Source organism: Nerophis ophidion, linkage group LG17 (genome assembly GCF_033978795.1).
Source record: "Nerophis ophidion isolate RoL-2023_Sa linkage group LG17, RoL_Noph_v1.0, whole genome shotgun sequence".
NCBI classification, from domain to species: Eukaryota; Metazoa; Chordata; class Actinopteri; order Syngnathiformes; family Syngnathidae; genus Nerophis; species Nerophis ophidion.
Window position 1 is genome coordinate 32,325,853 of NC_084627.1, and position 6,358 is coordinate 32,332,210.

General features: G+C 45.6%; 1 long non-coding RNA gene across 3 annotated transcripts in view; it reads left to right on the top strand.

The window, feature by feature from the left end:
• The window catches only part of LOC133536608 (uncharacterized), a 79,293-nt gene extending 76,179 nt beyond the window's left edge, over nt 1-3,114 (top strand). For 2 of the 3 annotated variants that reach the window (XR_009802504.1, XR_009802505.1), the window contains 2 exons: nt 2,650-2,872; nt 2,957-3,114. This is a non-coding gene — a long non-coding RNA (uncharacterized LOC133536608). Of the gene's footprint in view, nt 1-2,636; nt 2,873-2,956 lie in introns of all 3 variants that reach the window. The other variant, XR_009802506.1, reaches the window with a different exon arrangement.
• Nucleotides 3,115-6,358: the final 3,244 nt, after the last annotated feature.

Consider the following 6,358-nt stretch of genomic DNA (forward strand, 5'->3'; position numbering starts at 1 on the left):
CTGACAAGTCCACATTTCAAATTATATTTGGAAACTGTGGACGTGGTGTCCTCCGGAACAGAGAGGAAAATAACTATCCGGATTGTTATAGGCGCATAGTTCAAAAGCCAGTATCTGTGATGGTATTGGGGTGTATTGGTGCCCAATGCATGGGTAACTTACACATCTGTGAAGGCACCATTAATGCTGAATGGTCCATACAGGTTTTGGAGCAACATATGTTGTCATCCAAGCAACATTATTATTGATGCCCCTGCTTATTTCAGCAAAACAATGCCAAGCCACATGTTATAACAGCGTGGTTTTGTGGTCAAAGAGTGCGGGTACTTTCCTGGCCCGCCTGCAGTCCAGACCTGTCTCCCATCGAAAATGTGTGGCGCATTATGAAGCGTAAAATACGACAGCGGAGACCCCGGACTGTTGAACGACTGAAGCTCTATATAAAACAAGAATGGGAAAGAATTCCACTTTCAAAGCTTGAACAATTAGTTTCCTCAGATCCCAAAACGTTTATTGAGTGTTTTGAAAAGAAAAGGTGATGTCAAACATTAGTAAACATGCCCTTTCCCAACTACTTTGGCACGTGTTGCAGCCCAAAAATTCTAAGTTGCATAATATTTGCAAAAAAAATAAATAAAGTTTATGAGTTTGAACAACAAATATCTAGTGTTTGTAGTGCATTCAATTGAATATGGGTTGAAAAGGATTTGTAAATCATTGTATTCCGTTTATATTTACATCTAACACAATTTCCCAACTCGTATGGGAACAGGGTTTGTATGACCCACGATGCAAAGGGAGGAGGCAGCGTGCAGGGAAAAGTGTTGTCCAAAAATATAATAAAGCAAGTGCAGCAGGGGAATGCACACGAGAACCACAGGGAAGCTGTTTATGTAAAACTAAACCAACAGAGAGCTTCCACCCAAAAGTAGCGGCGCAAAAAACATTCTTATTAAAAAAGGACTTGCCTGGCATATAAAGCCCTCTGATAATCATTGGCAGCAGGTGAGAACAATGATCACTAATCACCCCCAGGTGATGAGAACAGCGCTTAGAAGCAGGAGTGAAGTCACTGCAGAAACACACACAGCAAGTGAAACCAAAATAAGAACGGGAAACAAGCTTTAAAACACAGGAAATACACCCCAAAAACTCTACAAGACATGACGATTCCCAAATAACTAAACAAAATGAAAAAAACTACTCTTAGGTCCCATTTAAATAATTTAGGATTTGCACTTAAAGCCTTCCTGTATCCCGATATGTACTTCCAGATTAAGTAAACTCTAACAAAATTCATCCAAAACAATACTTTTAAAATAATACATATTAAGTATTATGGAAATATTGTTTAAAAACTGATACTTTACTCTGCTCGGTGTATGTGCGTGTATAGTATGCTGAGCCATTCCTCTAGTTCTCCAATGATGATGGAACTTGGAAGAAAGTTTATTTTCCGGCATGGTTGTGAGGATTAGTTTCTTAAAATCGTTTTGGTTCTGTGGACAGACAACTTGTGTAACAAGGAATATGGAAACTAGAGCAGGGGTGTCAAACTCATTTTAGCTCAGGGGCCACGTGAAGGAAAACCTGTGCACACCCGGGCCGGACTATTAAAATCATGGCATTAAAACTAAAAACTAAAGACAACTTCAGATTGTTTTCTTTGTCTTACTTTGGCCAAAAATAGAACAAACACATTCTGATAATATTAAAATAAAAATATAGAAAAAAATACTGGCAGCGGTAAAGTTTAGATCCATGAAAGAAAAAAGAAAGTGAACGAATGTTTATAATTAAACACATTTACATATGCATTCTTTTTTATAATTTTTGTTTTCCCACCTCCAAAGACATGCACCTGGGGATAGGTTGATTGGCATCACTAAATGGTCCCTAGTGTGTGAATGTGAGTGTGAATGTTGTCTGTCTATCTGTGTTGGCCCTGCGATGAGGTGGCGACTTGTCCAGGGTGTACACCGCCTTCCGCCCGATTGTAGCTGAGATAGACATCAGCGCCCCCCCCCCCGCGACCCCAAAAGGGAATAAGCGGTAGAAATGGATGGATGGATGGATGGAATTAAGTAATATTTATGACAACGTTTTTCCAAAACACAATATAGAATGTGGGATATAACAGGAAAATGCATACACGTATAATTTGTTTTCAAAACGGTTACAAATAAGTGGGTCCCCAAAAATATACAGTGGGACTTGATGGAGTCCCTGGGACCCCATTTTGAAAATTCCTACACTCACACAAACACCAAAATAGCGCCGACAGGCCGGTTCTAATACTAACCAAATATCATCCCTAGGGCCAGATCCAGCCCGCTGGCCGTGACTTTGACACGACTGAACTAGAGAGTTTCTGGCATTGTTGCCAACCTGGATACCGAGATGGTGGGGTGTTGAGGTGGGGTGGTATGGGTAGTATATATTTTCAAGTATATATATATATATATATATATACAGGATATATATATATATGTGTATATATATATATATATATATATTTATATATATATATATATATATATACGTATGTATGAACACGGTGGCCGAACGGATATACTCATTCATTCGTTCATGAACGGATTATTTATATATATATATATTGTGGTGTCTCACTCAAGCACCGCCTGACAGGTAAGCACCTCACAAGTGGACCAGGGAATGGAGGCAGAGTGGAACACAGAGGACAACGCCCTAGCCTTGGCCGCATCATCGAGGGGCGGTACATTCTCCTGTACCTGTTCAATCAGCATGAAGTGCTACCAGCTGTGCGGCCAGGTGGGACCCAGTAAACCTTTCTTTACTTTGCCTCATTCAGGTCTGGCTCTCCTCTGTGTCAAGGCAGGTGAATCAGGCGGTAAGTTGAGAATCCACTATTTTTACCACTATAGACATTACTTGTGAAATGTTTTACTTATGTTGTGTTTCTATTGTTTTATAGGCAATTACCTATGACATTTAAAGAAGTGTGCTGTGTGAAGGACTGAGAGCCCCGGACGGGAGATATTTATGTTTGGTGACTTTAATTGTGATTCTTCCACACCCCGCCCTTCCTAAAAAGACTTGTATAATAAATGCCCTTTTTGGCTTGCTGCAAAACCAATCCTGTGTCTTGGTGAGAATCAGGTACCACATTTGGTGGAGAATGCAGGCATTCTGACTCACGTCAACCTCTGATGATGTCACACACAGAAGCCCTAAGTGCTTTGTTAAAAAGCCAAGCTGAACTTCAAGCTGCAGTACAAGAGTTAGTAAAAAAAATTGCTAAAGATGTGGCTATTACACGGGCACCCACTGAGGCCCTAACTAAATTATCGGGAGAGGATGATGTGGAAGCCTACTTGGAGTTGTTCGAGCGCACTGCGGCCCGGGAGAAGTGGCCGGTATGAGAATGGGGATCCATACTGGCACCTTTTCTCACTGGAGAAGCCCAACGTGTGTGCAGCGACCTGGCATTGACGGATGCTCGAGACTTCAGGACACTAAAGAAAGCCATTCTCACCAGCCAAGGGTACAGTCTGCCTGCCAGGGCCCAACGATATCACAAGTGGACCTTCCAGCCCACCCAACCGCCACGTCAGCAGGTAACCGCACTGCCCCGCATAACACACAGCTGGCTAACGAGCGAAGGCAACCCCCCCTCCATAGACCGACTGGTGACATACCGCTGTATCTGAGCCTTGCCGCCTGATGCCCGAAAATATGCAGCATAGGTAAGCCTTCCAACTGTGGAGCAGTTAGTGGCCTTATTAGAGAATCACCAAGAGAGCATGGAAATGTTGAGAGCCACCCGGATGGAAACGGCCAGAGCCCCCGGGAAGAGAGGCTAGGCCGCGACTGCCGAAGAGCGCCACCGTCAGCCCCATCCTTAACCCGACCTTGGGGTACTTCCCCCGAGAGGCCCAGTCGGCCCCCACAGCAGAAATGTTATGTTTGTGGACACCCAGACCACATGTCTTGGGCGTGCCCGGAACGCAACCGTGATGTCTCCATGGCCATGGCCCCCAGCTCAGATGCAGGCAAACCATGCCTCCACACTAGGAGTGAACAACGACAACATGCCAGCCTTCCGGTAAAGATTGGGGGGACCGATGCACACGCATTGCTGTACAGTGAGGGCGCTGTGACCCTGTTACACGCTGACATGGCCGGACCCCTCAGCAAGGACACTGTCCCAGTGGCGTGTGTAAATGAAATGTCCGCCAGTATCCGGTAAGCCACATACACATTCAGACACCCCGAGGTGATGCACTGGTACCAGCTGGAGTGGTACCAAACCTACCTGTTCCACTACTCATCTGGTCCGACTGCATACTTTTTGGCCGATACTGGACTTCATCCCAGGTGCCATTCCAGTGGCCCCACGGAGTGACAGCTTGGCTGAAGAGGAGCAACGGGAGAGCACGATGCAGGAGAAGGCAGAAGAGGAAGGGGACCCCTTTGTAGAGTTCCCTGTACCAGAAGTGCGCTGTCGGACCGGGAGGAAAGGTACAGCACGGTGGTCGGGGCCCTCCGATACTACCTGTTGGGGCGTGCCTTCAGTCTCTACACGGATCACAAACCTCCCCAGTGGCTCCACCGCATGAAGGACGCCAATGGCGGATCACCCGATGGTATCTCGCATTACAACCCTACAACTTCCAGGTGATCCACAGGCCGGGCGCGCAAATGGCCGTGGCCGACTTCCTCTTTCTCCCCGCTATGGGCAGGGGTGGAGGGGAGTGGCCGCAGCCGGACGGGTGCCAGGCCTGAGTCTGGCGATGGAGGCATGTGGAGAGGGGCGTGTTCCACGCATTCCCTGCGGGCGGGGTGTGTGCAGGGGCCGGCCATGAAGCAGCCAACAGGTGAGTGGATACCTCAGCTGGAACGAGTTATCTAATCACCTGTTCCCTTTATTAGCAGCGGTGGAGGGAGACCATGAGGACAGACGGACGAGCGAGAGCGCAGACAGCTGAAAAGCTGGAGAGAGACTGAACAAGATTCATTTTGTAAAGAAAATAAAACTGTGTCAAAGCTGCATCCTGAGACCGTGTGGTACTGTTGGCTGAAGAAACCCCAGGGCAGACAAAGGAAACCTCCACATCGTGTTTGACTCCATTGCGGTGTTTGGGTTTTTCAATGGGAATCAGGACTATATTTTAGGAATTTAACGATAAATATTAAAGGTTGCAAAAATGATGACGGTTAGTATTACCCTTTTAAAACACTCTCCCCCATCCCCAGAGAAAAGTCTATATGCAGCATTACACAGTTACCAATTATTTATTTGACATTTAAAGACAAAAAAATCAATCTGCTGAAAAAAACATAAACCATTTAGATTATTTCCCTGAGAATAAAATAAGAACTTAACGCCTACAAATGTATTGCAAATGGCATGAGGGTAAAATTGGGTGTATACATGAGTCACGTTCTCTTAATTGTATCTCGGTTTACTAAATGTCTGTAGAAGTAGTGATGGAAAATTCTTCCATCATCTCTTTTCGGGAATGTGAAATCTGAGTTTACCTCATACGTGTTATGGTTGGAGGAGGGAGCTGTGACAGCACAATACCACTAAGGGGAAATATTGCTCTAGGATTTTTATTTTATAGGAATTAATTGCTGCGTGGTACTGTAATGATGAGTGAGAAAGCGGACAAATCCAAAAGGCTAGGCAGAGAAGGTCCGTGTCCAAGCGGGAGGTCGAGATCCAAGAGGCAGTCCGGGAAGCAGGGGGCGAAAGGAGGAATTTCGGGACGCACAGCTCGACACGTGGAACAAACGTGAGCCCGTACAAACACGACGGTGGAAAACACAAAGAGCGAAGCAAGGTTTGCATAGAGCAAGATGATCGCTTACGGGACATCAACAGAAGATTATATCCCCGCGAGGGATGGCAGGTGTGCAGGCTTCAGAAGGCAGCTCACTCATCACAAGCAAGTGCGCTGATTGCAGATCTCCTGCAGCTGTGTGGAGACGCGCCCGCACCGGAGAGGCAACACCTGTGGGCATGGCTCGCGGGGCTCTCACTGGAGCACACAGATGGATGAGCGGCGGTGGCAGGAGTCTGATCCGTAACAATAAGGTCCTTGTTTAAGTAATTCAGTTCTTAGTGTGTCAATTACATGATGTGGCTAGTCAGCAGGATCAACGTGGGAAGCTTTGAAATATTCTCAGGCATCTGTTGAAGCTGTGGATGTGTCTTCAGGTTGTTGGATTGTAACATTGAGTCTGCTGTTATTGCTTCAGTATCCTGTAAGAAAACTAAACAGACACACAGAACAACTTTGAAATACATGTGTATGTATTATTAATGATTTTGTCTGATTTTGATTTGGATGTATTGCCGTTGAACATAAAT